The sequence below is a fragment of the Manis pentadactyla genome, chromosome 3 (genome assembly GCF_030020395.1).
Source record: "Manis pentadactyla isolate mManPen7 chromosome 3, mManPen7.hap1, whole genome shotgun sequence".
In the NCBI taxonomy this organism is placed as follows: Eukaryota; Metazoa; Chordata; class Mammalia; order Pholidota; family Manidae; genus Manis; species Manis pentadactyla.
In genome coordinates, this window is record NC_080021.1 from 85,044,034 (window position 1) to 85,064,688 (window position 20,655).

Genomic DNA, 20,655 nt, shown 5'->3' on the forward strand with positions numbered 1-20,655 from the left:
TGGCAGCACTAAAAGCAGCTGGACATGTCTCATCCCAGTCCCATCTGATGTCATACCAACTGGTATAAGGGCTTCAGATTTTGTGCCAAGTGCTGGATAAACACTTTCCAGTAGCCCAACTAGTATAAGGGTTTCAGATTTTGTGCCAAGTGCTGGATAAACACTTTCCAGTAGCCCAAAAGACCCCAAAACTCTTGTAATACTGCCACAGTTCTAGCAAGATTCTATTGGGCTGCCCATCCAGTTTGTCTTTCACTAACCTGGCTTTTATCAGATCAGCCCACATCTGGATCCTCGAGACCTTCATGGGGCCCTGTGCACTTCTCCTTTCAGCCATAGCCCATACTTCATCCGTGCCCTAAAGAAAAGACTGTGTTTAAACTTTGGTTAAATAAAATTAGCCTGTGAACTGGAATACAGCAGTTATATTTGCAAGTTCTATGCAAAATAACCTAAAAAAGAAAGGAAAGGGCTTTTATTAGAACCTGTTGTGTTATTGATGAGTATGTAAGAGCAATGGGCCTACCTGTTTTTTCTTCAAGGAAATTCCTGTAAGTGGAATTACTGTGTTGAATAGTATTTCTATTTTTAGTTTTTTGAGAAACTTCTATACTGTTCCACAGTGGCTTCACCAATTTACATTCCCACCAACAGTGTTAGGAGGGTTCGCTTTGATCCACATCCTAGCCAACACTTGTTATTTCTTTCTTTCTTTTTTTTTTTTTTGGTGTGAAGTGATATCTCATTGTGGGTTTGACTTGCATTTCCCTGATAATTATGGATGTGAACATGTTTTTATGTGCCTGTTGGCCATCTGTTCTTCTGCTTTGGAGAAATGTCTGTTCAGGTCCTCCACCCATTTTTAAATTGGTTGTTTGTTTTTATGGTGTTGAGTTGTAAGAGTTCTTTATATATTTTGGATCTTAACCCTTCACTGGATAAATCATTTCCAAATATATTCTCTCATACTATAGGTTACCTTTTTGTTCTGCTGATGGTGTCCTTTGCTGTAAAGAAGCTTTTTAGTTTGATTACTTACTCAATTTTTATTTTGTTTCCCTCACCCAGGGAGATGTGTCCAGGAAAAAATTGCTCATGCTTATGTTCAAGAGATTTTTGCCTACGTTTCCTTCTAAGAGTTTTATGGTTTCATGTCTTACATTCAGGTCTTTGATCCATTTTGAGTTTACTTCTGTGTATGGAGTTAGACAGTACTCCAATTTCATTCTCTAGCATGTAGCTATCTAGTTTTCCCAACACCCCTTATTAAAGAGACTCTTTTTCCCATTTTATATTCATGGCTCCTTTATCATATATTAATTGAACATATATTTGTGGGTTTATATTGTGGCATTCTATTCTGTTCCATTCATCTATGAGTGTGGTATTGTGCCAGTACCATACTGTTTTGATTACTGTAGCTTTGTAGCATAGCTTGAAGTCAGGGAGTGTAATACTCCAGCTTTATTCTTCTTTCTTAGGATTGCTTTGGCTACTGGGGGTCTTTTGTGGTTCCGTATGAATTTTTAGAATTATTTGTTCTATTTCATTGGAAAATGGTATTGGTGTTTTGATAGAGATTGCATTGAATCTGTACATTTCTTTGGGCAATATGACCATTTTGACAATATTATTTCTTATCCATGAGCATGGGATAGGTATCCATATATTGGTGTCTTCTTTAATTTCTCTCATGAGTGTCTTAGAGTTTTCAGAGAACAGGTCTTTCACCTTCATGGTTAGATTTATTCCTAGGTATTTTATTCTTTTTGATGCAATTGTGAATGGAATTGTTTTCTTGATTTCTCTTTTTGCTAGTTTGTTGTTACTATATAGGAATACAACAGATTTATGTGTATTAATTTTGTATCCTTCAACTTTGCTGAATTGTTATTAGGTCTAAGTTTTTTGGTGGAGTCTTCAGGGCTTTCTATGTAGAGTATGTCATCTACAAATAGTGACAGTTTTACTTCTTCCTTACCAATTTGGATGCCTTTTATCTCTTTATCTTGTCTGATTACTGTGGCTAGGACCTCCAGTACTATGTTGAATAAAAGTGGTGAGTGTGGGTATCCTTGTCTTGTTCTTGATCAGAAAGGAAAAGCTTTCAGCTTTTCACCATTGAGTATGATGTTAGCTGTGGGTTTGTCATCTATATACTTTATTATGTTGAGGTATGTACCCTCTGTACACATTTGTTGAGAGTTTTTATCATGAATGGGTGCTGAATTTGTCATTTGCTTTTTCAGCATCTATTGAGATGATCATGTGGTTTTTATCCTTTCTTTTGTTAATGTGGTATATCACATTCATTGATTTATAAATATTGTACCATCATTGCATTCCAGGAATAAATCCTACTTGGTTGTGGTGGATGATCCTTTTGACGTATTCTTGAATTCTGTTTGCTAATATTTTGTTGAGGATTTTTGCATCTATGTTCATCAGGAATATTGGTCTATAACTTTCTTTTTTTGTGATGTGGTTTTCTGGTTTTGGTATTGGAGTGATGCTGGCCACATAGAATGAATTTGGAAGTACTACCTCTTTTTCTAGTTTTTGATATACTTTAAGAAGTATGAATATTAGCTCTTTAAATGTTTGGTAGAATTCAGGTGTAGAACCATCTGTTCCTATGCTTTGGTTTGTTGGGAGTTTTTTGATTACCAGTTCAATTTCATTGCTGGTAACTGGTCTGATCAGGGTTTCTTCTTGGGTCACTCTTGGATGGTTGTATTTTCTAGGAAGTTTTCCATTTATTCTAGGTTTTCCAGTTTATTAGCATATAATTTTTCATAGAATTTACTAATCTTTTTATTTATGTAGTATCTGTTGTGACACTTCATTTTTCATTTCTGATTTTATTTGTGTACTCTTTTTTTCTTGGTTGTGCCATTTTTTTCTTTTGTTTAATTTTCACTATTTTAGTTCTGTTCTGCTCTTTATTATGTCCCTCTTTCTACTAATTTTGGGTTTCATTTGTTCTTTTTTAGTTTCTTTAATTGTGAGATTAAATTGTTTATTTTGGACTGTTCTTCTTTCTTGAGGGAGGCCTGTATTGCTTTATATATCCCTCTTATAACTGTTTATGTGTCATCCCACAAATTTTGGGCTGCAATTTTTGTTTTCATTTGTCTCCATGTATTGCTTGATTTGCTTTAATTTGTGTCATTGATCTGTTGATTATTTAGAAGCATGTTGTTTAGCCTCCTGTGTTTGTGGGTTTTTGTTTTCCTTGTATAATTTATTTCTAGTTTCATGCCACTGTGTTCTGAGAAGTTGCCTGATACAATTTTAATCTTTGTGAGTTTAATAAGACTCTTTTTGTGGCCTCGAATGTGATCTGTTCTATAGAACATTCCATGTCACTTGAGAAAAATGTGTATCTTGCTGCATTTGTGTGAAATGTTCTGTAGACATCTGTTAAGTCCATCTAATCTAATACATTGTTCAGTGTCTCTGTTTCCTTGTTTATTTTCTATCTGGTTGATTTGTCTATTGATGTGAGTGTTGTGTTAAAGTCACCTACAATGAATGTGTTGCAATGTATTACCCCCTTTAATTCTGTTAGTATTTGTTTTACATGTATAAGTGCTCATGTGTTGGGTACGTAGATATTTATTCTGGTCCTTTTGTTGGACTGACCTTTTTATCATTATGTAATGTCCTTCTTTGTCTCTTGCTACTTTCATTGCTTTGATGTGTATTTTGTCTAATATAAGTACTGCTTCTCCTGCTTTTTACCTCCCTATTATTTGCATGAAATATCTTTTTCCATCCCTCCACTGAGTCTGTGTATGTCTTTGGGTTTGAAGTGAGTCTCTTGTAGGCAGCATATAGATGGGTCTTGTTTTTTTATCCTTTCTGCCACTCTATATCTTTTGATTGGTGCATTCAGTCTATTTAAATTTAAGGTAATTATTGATAGGTATGTACTTAATTGTCATTTTATTATTTGTTTTCTGGTTGTTTTTACTGTTCCTCTCTGTTGCTTTCTTCCTCTCTTATAGTCTTCTCTTGTTATTTGATGCTTTTCTTTAGTGTTGTGATTGGATTTCTCATTTTCATTTTGTCTATCTATTATAGGCTTTTGGTTGTGGTTACCATATGGCTCATGGATAGTTTCCTAAGTATACCACACTTTATGTGAAGTTAATGATTGCTCTGTTTAAAACATTATCTAAAGGTATGTCTTTTTTTGTTCTTCTTCCTCCTCCACACTATATGTATTATTATATGTCATAATCTGCATTTTTTGTGTATTCCTTGACTGATTTTTTTATAGTTGATTTTACTACTTTTGTTTTAATTTCATACTTGCTTGGATAGCAACTGGTGTATTACATTTACTGTGGGTTTATTTTCACTGGTGAAAGCTATTTAGGCTTAAGAACATTTCCATCTATAACAGTTTCTTTAACATGTCCTGTAATGCTGGTTTAGTGGTGGTAAATTCCTTCATCCTTCCTTTTTATGGGAAATGTTTAATCTATCCTCCAATTTTTGATGATAAACAGGCTGGGTAGAAGATTCTTGGTTGAAGGTCCTTCTGTTTCAGTACATTAAATATTTCATGCCACTCCCTTCTGGCCTGTAAAGTTTCTGCTGAGAAGTCTACTGGTAGTCTGATGGGGTTTCGTTATAAGTAATCCTTTTTTCTCTTTGGCTGCTTTCAATACTCTCTCTTTATCCTTAATCTTTGTGATTCTAATTATTATATATCTTGGTATTATCTTCCTTGGGTTCCTTTTGTTCAGGGTTCTCTGTTCTTTCACATTCTACCTATTTCCTTCCCTAATTGGCGAAGTTTTCAGCAATGATTTCTTCAAAGAGACTTTCTATCCCTTTGTCTCCCTCTTCTACTTCTGGTACCCCTATTATGTGAATATTGTTTCATTTGGAGTCATCACTTAGTTTTTTTTTTAGCATTCTTTTCTTTCTATAGCTTCTGTTTTCTCTATGCTCCTGAGCTTTGTTGTTTTCCTGTTTTCTATTTCCATCTCATTGATTGTCTTCTCTACTTGCAACAATCTATTATTCATTCCTGCCATTGTGTTTGTGTATTTCACTTCAGTTACTGTAATCCTCAGCTCTGAAAGGCTCCTTTTCAATTCTTTTACCTCTCTGTTGAGGTCCTCCTTGAGATTGTCAGTACTTTTCCTCAAATCGGTGAGCATATTTATGACTGTTACTTTGAAATCTTTATTAAGAAGACTGGTGGTCTCCGTTTCTTTTAGCCTTCCTTCTGGTGTCTTATCCTGTACTTTTGTTTGGAACATATTCCTCTGCCTCCTCATGTTCTCAGGGTTTCTATGTTTCTTCCTTTGTATTAGATGGATCATCTTTGGTGCATCCTGGTCTAGAGAGTAGAGGCTTTCTGAAGAAGATGTTAGGAAGCTCAAAACTCTTTCCTCTCCAGTGCTTGATTCTCCTTTTTGGTGGAACCCCAGTTGCCATTGTTGGGCTATGGGAGGGGCCACCTTACTGTCTGTCTGCTGGCAGTAGTCTCTCTCAGTCCGCGGAGGTCAGTAGTTTGCCTCTGCTGGCCCTGTGTGATCAGAGCAGGGTGCTTCTGCTGGGATCGTTGTCCGTGGGACCATCCTCTGGCTGCCCTGCAGTGATGGTGGGGCTGCTGGGTTAACAGAGTGGATGAGGCAGTCACGTTGCACGGGGGCAGGAAAACAGCATGCTGAGTTGAGTGGCAGTAGCATCAGCATTGACACAGGGCAGCCTCTGGCTGTGGTGAGTTGCAATGGCACCAGGCTTGGCCACCTCAGGGAGGAAGGATTGCTTGGAGCTTGCTCCTGCAGGTCCCTCTCTAATTGGGCTGAGAAAGCTGGGAAAGCCTCCTTCTGCCTGTCAGGCAGCAAAGTCTGATGCTGCTGGGTTGACTGGGCTGGTGCACCAGTGCTGTGAAGAGAAGCACCTTGTGCCTGAGCTGCCAGCAAAGAGGATGAAGCATCTGGGGCTCCTGAGAATGCCTAACCTGTGATCCAAGGGAAGACTGGGAAGTTATCCTTCACCTGTCCTTCTGCAGAGGGAGCTCCATCCAATCCTTGCCCCTGTGCACTCCTCCCAGTGCTGGCAAATCTTTCAAACTGCTGCCTCTGTTTTGGGTCTCAGTGGGACTGGTGGAGTGTGCCTGTCCTCCACAAGTGGCTGGAGACTCAGCCTCCCAGTGTGTTCCAACTGTCCCTGGTGTCCAGCCCCACTAATCACCAGAAACCAGTGGAATGTGGACTCATGTTCCCAGAGGAAATCTCCGGAGCCAGATGTGTGGAGTTGCTGAGCACTATCCCCTCCCTGCTCCATTCCTCTTCCTCCTGCCTGTGGGCTGGGTCCCACTTGATTGTGGCTCTGCCACTTTTCACTTCTCTGTGTGGTCTTCTCTTCTTCACCAGGTGTAGATCATCTGTTCTGCAGTCTTCAGGTCATTTACAGGGTCAGTTGTATTTGCTGTAGTTGCTTCCTTGGTGTGTGTGTGGATGGAGGTTTCCACCTTGGCTTCCTACTCTGCCATCTTTTTTCCCTCTCCCAACACTTAGAAGACTTTGTGAATAGTGGAAATAAGGCTTAGATATATTTTTTCCTACCCATTACTTTAAAATCTGAGTGTTGTAAGATTTATGAAAAAAACAAAACCAAAAAAATACCACACAGTATATTATACCAAGGCCAACTAGGATTTTTACAATATGTTTTTTAGTCTTCCAGACAGGATATTTGTCATTTTTATAGATTTTTCTGAAAGGTCACTATCAATTGTGCTATCCCATGAATGTCTGAAACATCCTAGCATCTCCTGCAGTGGTATATAAATAGAATATGGAAAACTGTATTTGTGCATTTACTTATTTGTTGTTTAACTTCAAAGGATAAATTATAAGCTATAGTCTTTGAGGTAAAAAAAAGTCTTTTTATTATGTTAATCTTCAAATTTAAAAAACAGAGCAAATACACTCAGAAATTCTCACCCCCATTACCCAGTTTCAACAATTATCCACTTACTGCCTATTCTGCTTCATCTCTCAGCCACCACCTCCTTCTTCCCCTGATTACCTTAAACAAGTTCATGGCAACATGTAATTTTCTTTGAAACACTACTCTGTGCCTCTTTGGAACTTTTTCCAAAAAAAGCTTAACCAAGGTCTCATTTGAGCTGGTCTCATTGAGCTTCATTAGATAATCAAGGAGGCATTACATGTGGTTCTCAGGCCTTACCTGCCTACAGTTTAATAAAATGGGACCACATTATCAGTAGTAGGTTATCTTCTGAGCTGACCCCACTGACCAGAGCAGAACCCCATCCTCCTCATCTGGAGTTTGCTCACTAATTTCTAGAAGTCTCCAGATGTCTCCATGTGCTGGTGACCACATTCTCTCAGCTCTCAACACACTGCCCACATGTCACCCCTCCCTGTTCTTTCTTTAATACTACCACCTCTGGCACATCCCTGTGCCCTGTCTCTGAGCCTCATGAGACTCATAACATGTAAGAAGGTGACAGAGCTGCCAATTTTAGAATCACTGCCATTTATCTGTGTATTCAGAAACTCTAGGTTTCCATTCTCAGGAGCAAAAGAAAACTCAGGTTACATTAGAAAACTGCATAATGCTATATATCCTTTAACTCATTCTCATTCAGAAAAACTACAGAAGAGCTAAGAAACTCAGTAAAACACTATTTATCTTTGCTTAAACACATCACTTTGTGGAGTCAGTGGAGATGTTGGCTCTGAAAATATAATCCAGTGAGAAAACCCAATCATTAATGTAAAACCCTGAAAGACAATTATTTAAAAGTTTAAAATGGCAAACACAGCCAAAACTTATATTTAAAATTTTTTAATAAAATTTTGAAGAACAGGAGAGTGTGAAACTTTTTTTGTACATTGTTATTTTTAGAGTAGAAAAATCTTTACTTCTAGGGTTGAAAATGAAGATGCTCACACATTGTGTTTTAGTAAGCAAACACTTGGATTTTACATTATATTCCCAATGAAATGAAGAATTGAATTTTCCCAGAAGCCCCTTTTATGGTAATTAATGAAATATAATTAATGACTGAACTCTAACTTCAGAGGATTGACATCTTTCAAGTCAATTGAAAAGTACAGGTGTACATTACACCATCCTTTATGTATGTATGTATGTATATATACATGCCCTTTTTTATGAAGTATAGTTGATATACAATATGCTATTGGTTTCAGGTATATAACATAGTGATTCAACAATTATATACATTACTAAACACCAAAATATGTATAGTTACCATCTGTCACCATACCAACTTATTACAATATTTTTGACCATATTCCCTAGGCTGTACTTTCATCCCCGTATCTTATTTCTTTTATAACTGAAAGTTTGCACCTCTTTATTCCCTTCACCTATTTCACCCATCCCCCATTCTCCTCCCTTCTGGCAACCACCAGTCTGTTCTATGTTTATGAATCTATTTCTGTTTTCTTGTTCACTAATTTATTTTGATGTTTTTAGACATATACATTATTTTCTGAAGTATAAAGGATGCTTCCTTCAGTGTCTCCAATAGAACTGCATAATGACTGTACAATATCAAAACTAAGAAACACTGGTACAATTCATAAAGGTAATTCAGATCTCACAAGTTTTATGTGCTCTATTGTGCATGTGTGTGTGATTGTGTGTGTGTGTTTCTATGCAAGTTTATCATATGTGTCAGCTTGAGTAAATGCCACCAAAATGATCATGAAAACTGTTCCATCAGTACAAGGGTCCCTTGTATTACCCTTTTTTAGCTACATCCACCACCCTCTCCCCATCCTCATCTTTGGCAGCCACTAATCTGCTCTCCATTTCTATCATTCTATTTCAAGAGTGTTATGTAAATGGAATCAGATACTATGTGGCCTTTTGGGGTTGGTGCTTTTCATTCAATGTCATTCCCTTGAGATTTATCCAAGGGGCAGATGTCAGTCATTCATTCCTTTTGTGTATCAATAGTTGATTCCTTTCAGTTTCCTCATGGTATTCCATAGCATGGGTGCACCACAGTTTGTTTAGTCATTCATCCCTTTAATGACTTCAGGGTTGTTTCCAATTTTTGACTATTATGAATAAAGCTGCTATGAACATTAGCATATGCAGTTTGTGTGAACATAGGTTTTCACTTCCCTGTTGCTGGGCCATATGATAATTACATGTTTAGTTTTGTAAGAAACTGCCAAATTGTTTTTCAGACTTGGCTGTACCATTTTGCATTTCTACCAGTGATATATGAGTGATCTAGTTTTTCTGCATCCTTGCCAGTACTGGTTTTCTCACTATTGTTCATTTTAGCTATCTTGATAGGTGTGTAGTGATATTTCATGGTACTTTTACTTTGCATTTCCCTGATGGCTAATGATGTTGGCTATCTTTCCATGTGTTTATATGCTGTTTGTATATGCTCCCTGATGAAGTGTCTGTTCATATCTTTTGCCTGTATTATTACTGGATTGTTTGTTTTTTCACTCCTGAATTTGGAGAGTTCTATATATCTAGATACAAGGCTTTTGTCAGATATGAGGTTTGCAAATATTTTCTTGAAGTCTATAGCTTGTCTTTTCATCATCTTAGTAGCATCTTGGCAGAGCAAAAGTTTTTGTTTTTGTTGAGGTCCAATTTATAAATTTTTCCTTTATGGGCTGTGTTTTTGATGTCTAAGGACTCTGCCCAACCTTAGATCACAAAGGTTTCCTATCTTTTTTTTCTAAAACTTTTATAGTTTTACTTACAGTTGTAAATTTAAGAAGTCTGTGACCCATTTTGAGTTAAATTTTTTATAAGGTTATAGGCTTGGGTCAAGGATTTTGGAGGGTTTTATCACTGGCTTCTAGACATCTAGATGCATTCTACTCTTTGGAGTCCTCTTTTGCATGTGATGCCTACATTTTGATGTCCATTAATTAAGGACTTCTGGCCACTACATCCTATTTCATTCTAGTTTTCTAAAGACCCAGTACCAGGTGATAATAGCTGGCGTGGAAATTCATGTATTATTTGTTCATACATGTCCGAAGCTCAAAAGTAAAGGTCAGTACATTTCTACTGAAATGTTTCGTAATGACTTTAAAAAAATAATAAAAACTTTCTTATTTTTGTGCCAGTTGATTAAAATAGCATCAGGGGAAAGGGCAGATCCAGAGAATTCTACAGAGTCTGCAAAAGCATGCTGATTATTATGAGGATCTGAGCCATGGCAGAGGGACAGATAACTCTTCTAATGTTAAAGTATTTGGACAGGTTTGCTGTTGTATAATTTTGCAGCATTTAATTATGAGATATGATCAGTATTCATTAGGTGTTACACGTGTTTATATCCCTGTTCTCCAAATAGCCTTTTAAGAGATGGTTCTATTAATAGTTATGAGGATTTACAGACTTAAACTGTACTTCCTGCAAAGATACACAAAACACTGAGCAGGAAAATTGTCAACCTTTGGGGAAATAATGTTATCTAATGGTAGGAATTCATGCTTAGAAATTCACCTTAGGAAGATAAGAATTTAGGAAAAACACCCCTTAGCTCCTTAATGTTCTTATGTTCACATATTAGCTTGTCAACTTTTTTCTGAAGCAGTTTTTGTAGAAGGCAGTCTATAATTTTTCTTTCCTTATGATGTGGGATTTACTTTTTATATCAGAAAAAGCCTCCAAGGGTTAATGTCAACAGCAACAAAAATCTATATCTAGGTTTTCTGCTTCTTAAAACATTACCTCCTGAAACCAACAAACGATAGACAAATAATTGTCTTGGTAGAGGGATACTGTTTAGGTTGGAGGAAACTGGCATATCACGTAATTATCATCAAGGTTCTAATTTTTCTCTTGGGATTGGTCTGAAAACATTTTGACAAACCGTCAATAAGATAAAGTGAGCAGTGGCACTAAACCTTGTTCATGGTTTTATATTCTTTTTGGATAAACCCTTTCCTTGTCGAGAAAGGATCATGGATTGGAGAGATCATCTTACCTTGACATCATGCACAGCCTTGATGCCTTCTTCATTTTCCATGGTTTGGTGAATGTTTGCATTATAGCCCTGGGCAGGGGCAGAAATTGCTTCCATATAAATGGACTGGAGAAATGTTTCTGGAGGCACTCTTGCTTGTCTTGGGAAAGCCTGGGTATGTTCTTACAGTAAAGGCTCCAAATGAGTCCTGTACCATGATTTAACACTAGCCCAGTGGCAGTCTATTTCTCCTTGTTGGGCTGATGCTGGGCCATCTCTCCGTTTGCTAGAGGCCTCCCTGGAAAGTTACATTAATCAAAGCAAAAGGATTATATGCTTTGTGGATCAGCTGCTTATCCACAGATCTCTAATGTTCTATTCCAGGTTGAACCTCTGATTTTGAATGTCTAGGTATGTTATGACTGCCCTCTACAGGTAGTAATGTATTCTAATTCAAATTTAATTCTAAATCCAAACCAAAAGAAATGATTCAAGTGACCTATTTGCTTAGTATATAATGATAAAAGAAATAGGTTGCTTGGCAAAATTCTGTATTAGTGGTGCATAATAGGGAATCTTGGCAATCTTGAGCTATGCAATCGAGAGGCAGATGACCTGCCTTATCTATCTCAGTTTCTTAGATGGTCATTTTTTTTTAGCAGTCAGCTTTGTGGCTTGAAATGTGTGCTAAATTGATACCCAAACTTAAGCCCAAGGATTATTACACTTTTTAGTTATGGCATGTAGAATCAGTTAAGGCAATTTTCTTATGAGGTAACTTAGTCATCAAGTAATTAAGACAAGAATGATCGATCTTCTAACATCACACTTCATATTTGTAAAATACATATAAAAGTACAATTATTAACAGAGTATAAAAAGGTAGAACATAAAAATTTTTTCTCAAGAGGTATCTAATGCTGAAGTAGTCTCTGCTGGGTCTGGGGACACAGATGTAAGGCCCTCAGGTATATATCACTGGGGACTATGAACTGGAGAATTTTCCTTTTATAAAATGATCCCAGGCTCTTAAAATTGATATGCAAAATGAGCACAATCCTTATCAACATTCCAGCAATTATTTTTTTGCAGGAATTGACAAGTTTATTCTAAAATTCATATGAGACTGTGAGGGACCCAGAATATGCACAAAAATCTCAAAAAGAAAAAAAAAAGAACAAAGTTGGAGGATTCACACTTCCCAACTTAAAAATTACTATAAAGTTACAGAAATGAAGACTGTGGTGCTGGTCTAAGGATAGATATATAGATAAACAAAATAGAATTGAGAGCCCAGAAATAAATCCATACAGTAATGGTCCTTTGATTTTTTTTACAAGGTGCCAAAACAACTCAATGGGGAAGTAATTATCTTTTCAACAAGTGGTACTGGAACGACTGGATAGCAATAGGCATAAAAAGGAAGTTGGACCTCTATATCATGCTACATAAAAAAATTAACTCAAAATGAATCATATACCTAAATTTAGGAGTTGAAACTATGAAAACTTAGAAGGACACACAGGAATAAAATTTTTTGACCTGGGATTAGGCAAAGCCTTCTTAGATAACAATACCAAAAGTACAGGTGACAAAAAAAAACACTAGGTAAACTGGACTTCATCAAAATGAAAAGTTTTTCTTCAAAGGACATCATCAAGAAAGTGAAAAGACAACCTACAAAATAGGAGAAAATACTGCAGATTTTATGTACATAATAAGGGACTTGTATCCAGAACATAGAAATAGTTCTCCCAAATAAGAAAAAACGGTTAAAAATGAGTGATGTGTCTTAATAGACATTTCTCTGAAGAAGATACACAAATGGCCAATAAGCATATGAAGAGATGCTTAACATCAGCCATTAGGAGAAGGTATGTCAAAATCACAATGAGATTCCCCTTCACACCCAATAGGTTGGCTTTAATAAAAAAAAAAAAAAGATAAAAAGTGGGGAAATGAACTTTCATACATTGGTGGTGGGAATGGGAAATGTTGCAACCACTTCAGAAAACAGCCTGGCAGTTCCTAAAAATGTTCAACATAGAGTTACCTTATGATCCAGGAATTCCCTCCTGGATTCCTACCAAAGCATGAGAAGTGAAACGTGTTCTCACGAGGCCTGCATACAAATGTCCAATAGTCAGAATCAACCTACAGGCCCATCCACTGGTGACTCAGTAGACAAAGTGAGGCCTATCTGTACAATGGAATGTGCTTCAGCCATGAGGGATGAAATACTGAGAAATGATGAGGATGACCCTTGAGAACATGCCAAGTGAGACTGATTGTAGTGATCGTTGCACAACCCTGGAATATACTAAAAATCATTAAATTGTACATGTTAAGTGGGTAAATTGTATGGTATGTGAATTCTTTCTCAATAAAGCTGTTAAATTTTTTATGAAAAGAGAAACAATTTTCTCAAGTGACCAAATGTGTCAGGGCAGGGCAATAAATCTCTTGACAGTTATAAAACTGTTCCCTGGGGGCACTGTGAAGATATGGTTGAACTATCACTGGTCTGAGGGTCTAGGGACCTGGTGTTTGTTCTGGACTCTTAGAATGAAAACAGAATAGGTGGTACAGGTAGTTTCAAATTGACCTGTGCAGTTTTGGGAGATGGGAGGGACTATCAAGATTATCTTGTCCTTCTGCCCATTTTGTCTTCTTCATTTTTGGGGAAAAGTGCATGAGATATTAGGTGATGTGTCCAAGGGCTACATGAAGGAGTACAGTTGGGATTGGCCTCCACGTCTCCCTACTCTAAGCCAGAGCGCATTGCAAACCAAATCATTTTGTTTCTTGTTTTCTTTAAAGATGTCATTTAAGCCCACCAGCCCTTTTCTTTTGCTCTCCACTTTCATTTTTGCATCTTCTATTCTGGTGTCAAACCTTGGAGGAAACATTTCATTTGAACATTTGTTAAGTTCTCCCTAGAGTTTTCCCCATACTTTAATTCTGTGTCTTTGGAAACTTCTTTCTGCTTAAAACCATTTATTTGAAAATTCTTTCATCTTGTTAAATTTGTTAATTACTTGAAGTAAGTCTGCTCATAAAATGTTGCACACCCAGTGCTGGTGAGATCCTAGTAAACAATTTTTTCATATATGAAGTGTGTGTGTGTGTGTGTGTGTGTGTTATCATGGTATAGTAACATTGATTGGCCTTCCTGGCATTCTCTGTAAAACAGCTTTCTTGGAGATCACAGTAAGAGGGGTTTGTATGACAAAGAATTTTACAATTTTTCAAAAGTTGAGCTAAGTACTTACTGACAAATTTAAATTATTTTGCATTATCCCAAGTAAAAGAACATATCCTAAAGGGTCGATGTAACAGACAGAACTGAGAGATATGTATGTAAGAAGCACAAACATTTCAGTGTGTGGTGGCAGGAAGTAGGTTAATGGACTGTTAATCTATAAAAATCTGACTTGATTTCTAACTCATGAGAATGTGATAGAAAACAAATGGATTGGCAGCCAAGTGAGTCAAGTGTAAATGGAGTTGAACTGCCAGACAACCCCTAAGCCTGACAAAGCCCAGCCAGCACTCTTCCCTCAGGCAAAGGAGGTCGACAATATGCAGGTCCGGAGAGGAAATCCTCACTGAGGCCCCCCTCAGGCAGTTGTGAAGATCCAGAGGAGGGCAGTTTCCAGACTGCACACTTAGTCATGGTCGGATCCTGGAGCGAAGCATTTACTTCACTGACAGGAGTGGCAGTCTTTGCTGGAGGTCAGGGATCCAGATAGTCACCTTGTTTTTCCTCATCACCGAGTGTAGAACATGTTTGTGGTAGGAGCACCACTTAACCACGGACAGGCAGCCTGGAGGACCCACACATTCACCAGACCGCAAGGACAGCAAACCACCCGAGGCCCAGGCTGGCAGCCTGATGCCGTAACTAGAAAGGTCCTGGTTGTCTTCCTTTAGAATGAGTGGGTACTTTTTAAATTTCATGTATGTTAAGTGGGAGCATTTCTGAAAGTGTATATATGGAAAAAAGGAAGGTGTGTGTGTGTGTGTGTGTGTGTGTGTGTGAATGCTGGGCTATCAGAATTTCTTTTTCTTGTCCACCATTCATGTCCTCTTTTTCTTTGGGAAAATACATCTCTCTCATTCTCAGCCTCTGCGATTTGGATAGGGCTGGCTGTGTATCCAGTCCCAGATCTGTGAACACAGCCCAGGCCTTGCCAGTTCCATCCCTCTGCCCACTGTGTCTGCTCCAGTTTAAGCATGTCAACTGTCCAATGTGAGTTGGCCCCAGGAGTTTTGCTAAAACTATTAGAAAAGCAGTGCTTGTTTTCCACCACAGTTACTAACTGGTAGAATGTAGTTCTGGTGCCATTGGTGCCTGTATTTCCCAATACTTGGATAAAGCCTGCCTAGAATGAAACCAGTTCATTGAGAAGCAGAATTGAGAGGCAGGCAGGGAGAAAACAGATTCCTGACATCATTTGAGCAATCCACTGTCCCTGAAGAGCTATCCCTAGATACTTCATTACATGGACCAATAACTTCCTTAAAAATTAAAAAAATTTTATTTTGAGAATATTATTACTATTTGGTGATAACTTGCTTGATCTGCTTCTTTGCACTTGCAGCATGCAAACAGCTTTTGAAGTGCTCAGCATGTAATAAACTCTTGCTAAATGCTAACTATTTATTATTGTTTTGTGGCTTTGGTGACTGTGTTAGTTGTCCATTGTTCCATAACAAATATTCCAGAATATAATGGGTGAAGACAACACCATCTGTCATCTGACAGGAACAGGAGCTGCTGCAGTGTGAGCGTGTCCTTGGTGCAGGGTGCTCACGAGGCTGTGACTGGAGTGTCAGCCGGGGCTGCAGCCCTCTCCAAGCTCTCAAGGGGAGGAATCCTCCCCCAGCCTCACTTATACAGCTGTTGCCAAGATTTAGTCCTTTGAAGGCTAGTGGACTAAGGGCACCAATTCCTTGCTGGCTGCTGCCTAGGAGCTGCCCTCAGCTCTGTCACATGGGCTTATCCGTGGGGCAGCCTGCCACTTGGCAGCTTGCTTCATCAGAGTGAACAAATAAGAAGGAGCTGAGAGAGTGCCAGCAAGACGGAAGCCACAGGCTTTCCTAACCTGATCTCTGAAGTGACATGCGTTCCTTTTGCTTTATTCTGCTCCTTAGAAGGAATCACTAGGTCTAGGCCACATTCAAGGAAGAGGGTGATACAGGTCATGAATCATTGCAGATGGACTCATTAAGAGCCACTTGTAGAAGCCAACTACCACAGTGGCCATATTTTTCAAATTGGAAATTGTGGGAGATTGTCCTTATGGGGCCAATGGTGCTGTAGAATAAAATTAACCTACCTGGAAAATCCTGAAGCTTGGTTGCCATAAAAATTTAGAGTCCTCATACAGAGGCTGAGTGTAGTTCTGTGTAATGGATGTTAGACCTGTTTCGGCAATACTGATGCAATCGGAGGCTATTAGCGTAGCTGGTTAGAGTACTTTGAAAAGACATCATGGTGCCAATACTCAGAGTTACTGTTTGGCCAAAGCAGGTCAGCTTCCTGAAAACTCCTATTGTAGGGAAGAGAATGGAAAAACCATTCTTTCCTTAAACTAATAATTTGTTCAGTAAGCTGCAAATATTTCTCAAAGTCCTTGTCCAGCTGAAGGTAGGCTGGTAGCATAATCTTCTATAGGGGAAGTTGGTATTTCATTATAAATATTCATCTATGGAATAGGATTTCCTTTGACTAAAACATCTATTTCTATGGGAAATATAGGTTCAATCCATACTTGGATAGGAAAGATTCAAAGTGATGATGCTTATAACATTCCATATATTTTAAACTGAAGAAATATTTTGAAATTTCATAATTTTTTTACTTCTGATCACTTCTAAGTGGTATATTTTCTCCATACATAATATGATCCTATTCTAGTGAAAAAATTGTTAAAGATATGGGATACTGACTTAATTTGATGAATGCATTAATTATTAACATGATTTTTATTTCATCAATACAGTTTTATCTTACTTCCCCTCTGTCATTTCTAAGTGGCAAATCTGGAGCTCAGTTATAAAGAAATTATGAAGCAGCTCTAAGGGTATCTTGCATTTGCTATCACATATAATTATGCCATCATTATGAGATCACCCACAGGTGTGTTGAAGAGATAATGTAATGGAGATATGGCCATAGAACAAATGCCTCTTATACCACCAGAGAGATGCCTGGTAACACCATGGTGCATGGAGAAAGCCGTCCCAGGTGGCCTGTGTAGCAGCTCCCTCTCTTTTCATCACATCGTTCCTGATTCTGTTTCATGCCTTTGGACCTCTCTGAAAAGAAGAGGGCTTTATGGAACCTGATGAAACTGGCCCCACAACAGGTCAGTTGCTGGCATGGGACAGGGAACGTGACATGCACAGCAGGTCTGATCACCAGCTTTGCTCAGTTCATATGGAGACACATGCTCTGCATTGTACTTTCTGTGAGGTAAATTTTCATCTTAAAAATGACAAGATTTTCAGTAGGGTCAAGACTCATTCAGTAGAGACTCATTCAGAATCTAAGAATCATTCTTTCTTTTGCCCGGAATGGCTTTTGCCTATTTCTTTTTTTAAATTAAAAACCTTTTATTCTATTTACTTCGATAAGCATACTTTGGTGTATGTCCTTTCAGAATATTATCTATGTGTACATATACACATATATAAAATTTTTTCCAATATGAGCTATTTCAGTCAATATACTAACATCTTTTCAAGTCAATAAAATAGTCTAGAGCATAATTTGAATGGTTCCTAATAGCCTTTAAATGTGCTCAAGATCCTTCTGCCTGAAAACCTTCCCTCATAATATACCAATATTTCAATTCAAACTGGCACCAAACCCGAATTGCTCCATTGGTAGGAGCTCAGGGAAAGGCTTTTATAGAGCAGATGTAGAAGCAAAGCAAGGCAACTATTTGATTGACTATAGCTTAAGCAGTTGCCTAATTTGGGAAAGTCTAGTTGGCTGTTTGTGACTGTTTTAATTTCACTTTCTAGGGCACAAGTGCATTTACAGGCAATTGATTCTGGATAATGTAGGCTACCAGGGCATTAGAGCCACCTCAGTCCAGTGGCCTCCTTGTTTATTACTTTCATGATTGCGTATGACATTGCACACTGTCGAGGACCAATTGGCTGACGCATGAGCTCACAGGAAATCAGGGAGTCAGGCCGCAGCAGCCTAGGCAGCACTTGGTCATGCTCTGCTTCCCACCTTTGCCTTCCTTAGGATTTGTATTTGTCGGGGTGGTGAATGAATGGTGCCCCTAAAAGCTATGTCCACAGCAAATGCTAGGAACCTGTGGATGTTTCCTTATTAGGGAAAAGAGCCTTTGCAGATATAATGAAAGATCCCGATATGAGAAGATCATCTGAATTATCCAGGTGGGTGCTAAATCCAATGACAGGTTTCCTCATAAGGCACAGAAGAGAAGGAAGCAATGTGCTCATGATGGTAGAGAGCTCATGAAGGCTGGCAGCCACCAGAAGCTGGAGGTGGCAAGGACTGGATTCTCTCCCCAGAGTCTTGGGAGACTGACACCTTGGTTTTAGACTTCTGGCCTCCCAAACTGAGAAAAAGTAAGTTTCTGAAATCCCTGGGTATTTTAGCCTTGAAGTTTATGGTAACTTGTTACAGCAATCCTAGGAAATTAATACAGTCAGAAATCCTTTTCTTCATGTGAAGCAGTGTTTCTCAGCCTTTTCTTTGTTATTTCCTCAGGTAAAAGAGAAAAATTCAACTGAAATTAAACAAAATTTAATTTCACCCTAACAAGAGAAGTTAAACGCTAAGGGATAAAGTTTTGTCAGGTAGGGTTGAGTTATCGTGAGTCACAGACCACTGTACTATCTTCACCACCTCAAGGACCGTTTTGCCACCTTGGAGACAATATTACCATTTTTATTCTATATAGAAATGTCTGTTCAGGTCCTTTGCCCATTTTTCATTGGGTTATTTTTTTTGCTATTGAGTTGTAGGAGTTCTTTACATATTTTGGAAATTAATCCTTTCTCAGATATATGCTTTCTAATTATTTTCTCTAATTCTGTAGGTTGCCTTTTCACTATATTGGTTGTTTCCTTTGCTGTGCAGAGTTTTTTTGTTTGATGTAATCCCATTAGCCTATTTTTGCTTTTGTTGCCTGTGTTTTTGGTGTCATATCCAAGAAGTCATTACCAAGGCCGATGTCAAGAAACTTTTTTCCTATGTTTACTTCTACGAGTTTTATAGTTTCAGTTCCTATGTTTAAGACTTTAATCCATTTTGAGTTGATTTTTGTGTATGGCAAAGAGTCCAATTTCATTCTTTGGCATGTGGCTGTCAAGTTTTTCCAAAACCATTTTTTGAAGAGAATATCCTATCCCCACTCTGTGTTCTTGGTACCCTTGTCGAAGATCAGTTGACCATATATGTGCATGGTTTATATCTGGGCCCAAGAAGCACAGTATCAAAGTCATTGTTGGAGGTATTAGAAATGACTGACGTTTCAAGTGGGAGTTAGAGGATCAGATTTGCCTTTTGGTTGGATTTTTCTGCTGGCAATGTAGAGGGTGAATTTGTGGATAAGTCTAGATCTAGGGAGAGGTTATAGCAGTATTTCTGTTGTTGGAATGGGTAATATTGGATAGATTTGAGAAAATCTTAGTGATAGATTTAATGTATAAGGGTGAAAAAGAATCTCAGATAACTGAGGGATTCCCGCTTTATGGGACTGGGTTATTGTGGGGCTATGGACTCACGGGCAGGGGATAAGGGATTTTTTGATGTTTCCTCTGTTCACCTGTATCTGTGTAATTATTTAAATCCCCTGTGAAATTAGGGTTTTGAGGTTAGTTTCCTAATTTTAGTCCAGAATGCATTTAGTCTAGAGGAGAAGTAGTTTTGTGTTTACAAAGCCTGAGTGTTTATAACCTAAATAGAATAATGTTGTTACTGATTGTAAAGCACTGGCTGACTGGCACAAGTTCCTTAGCATTGACGTTGAAACATTTTTAGTTACATGGAAATTCTTAGTTGCTTTCTCGTCTCTTCTTCCTGTTGCGTATTACAGGAGTCATATTCTCCCTTTTGCCTATTTCTCTCCTTTATTTTGTTGTCCATCTCATGACTTTCTTTTATAAAATCCCTCTATGCTGTATGTTTATATACAAATATTCACCAACTGTTAATTGTGTGCCTGCTGTTGAGTTAGTTATTATGAGGACACTAGTGAGTTTGAAACATGAGTCCCCTAAAAGAGCCTACAAATTGTTGGGGACTGGATATGACACATGAAGTATTAGTGAATCTTATATCACATCATATTCTGCTAAAATAAAACCTGTAGAAGAGTCCCCCAAAGTCAGAAGGCCAGTATGCTTTATCCCTCACAAATTAGCATGCTATTAAGAAAATAACAGTGTGTAACCATATTTTTATATTAAACTTCATAATTAAGCTAGACCTAAGTTAATGGGTGTGACTCTATTCCAGTCAAACTAGAATCTAGTAAAACTATACTCTGAGGATGCAAGAAACATGAAATTGCATCCTTCCTCTTGAGTTTAAAGTCTAAATGAGGAATCTGATCTTTAAATAAAAAAATAATAAATTTGGTAAGTGTTAAAATGGAGATACATGTACAGTTTCTCAGATAACA

At 37.9% G+C, this 20,655-nt stretch overlaps 1 protein-coding gene across 1 annotated transcript in view; it reads left to right on the forward strand.

Annotated features, from left to right (window-relative positions):
• LOC118910076 (V-type proton ATPase subunit H-like) overlaps positions 1-20,655 on the forward strand; it is a 119,644-nt gene that overhangs the window by 4,214 nt on the left and 94,775 nt on the right. The window lies entirely within an intron of this gene.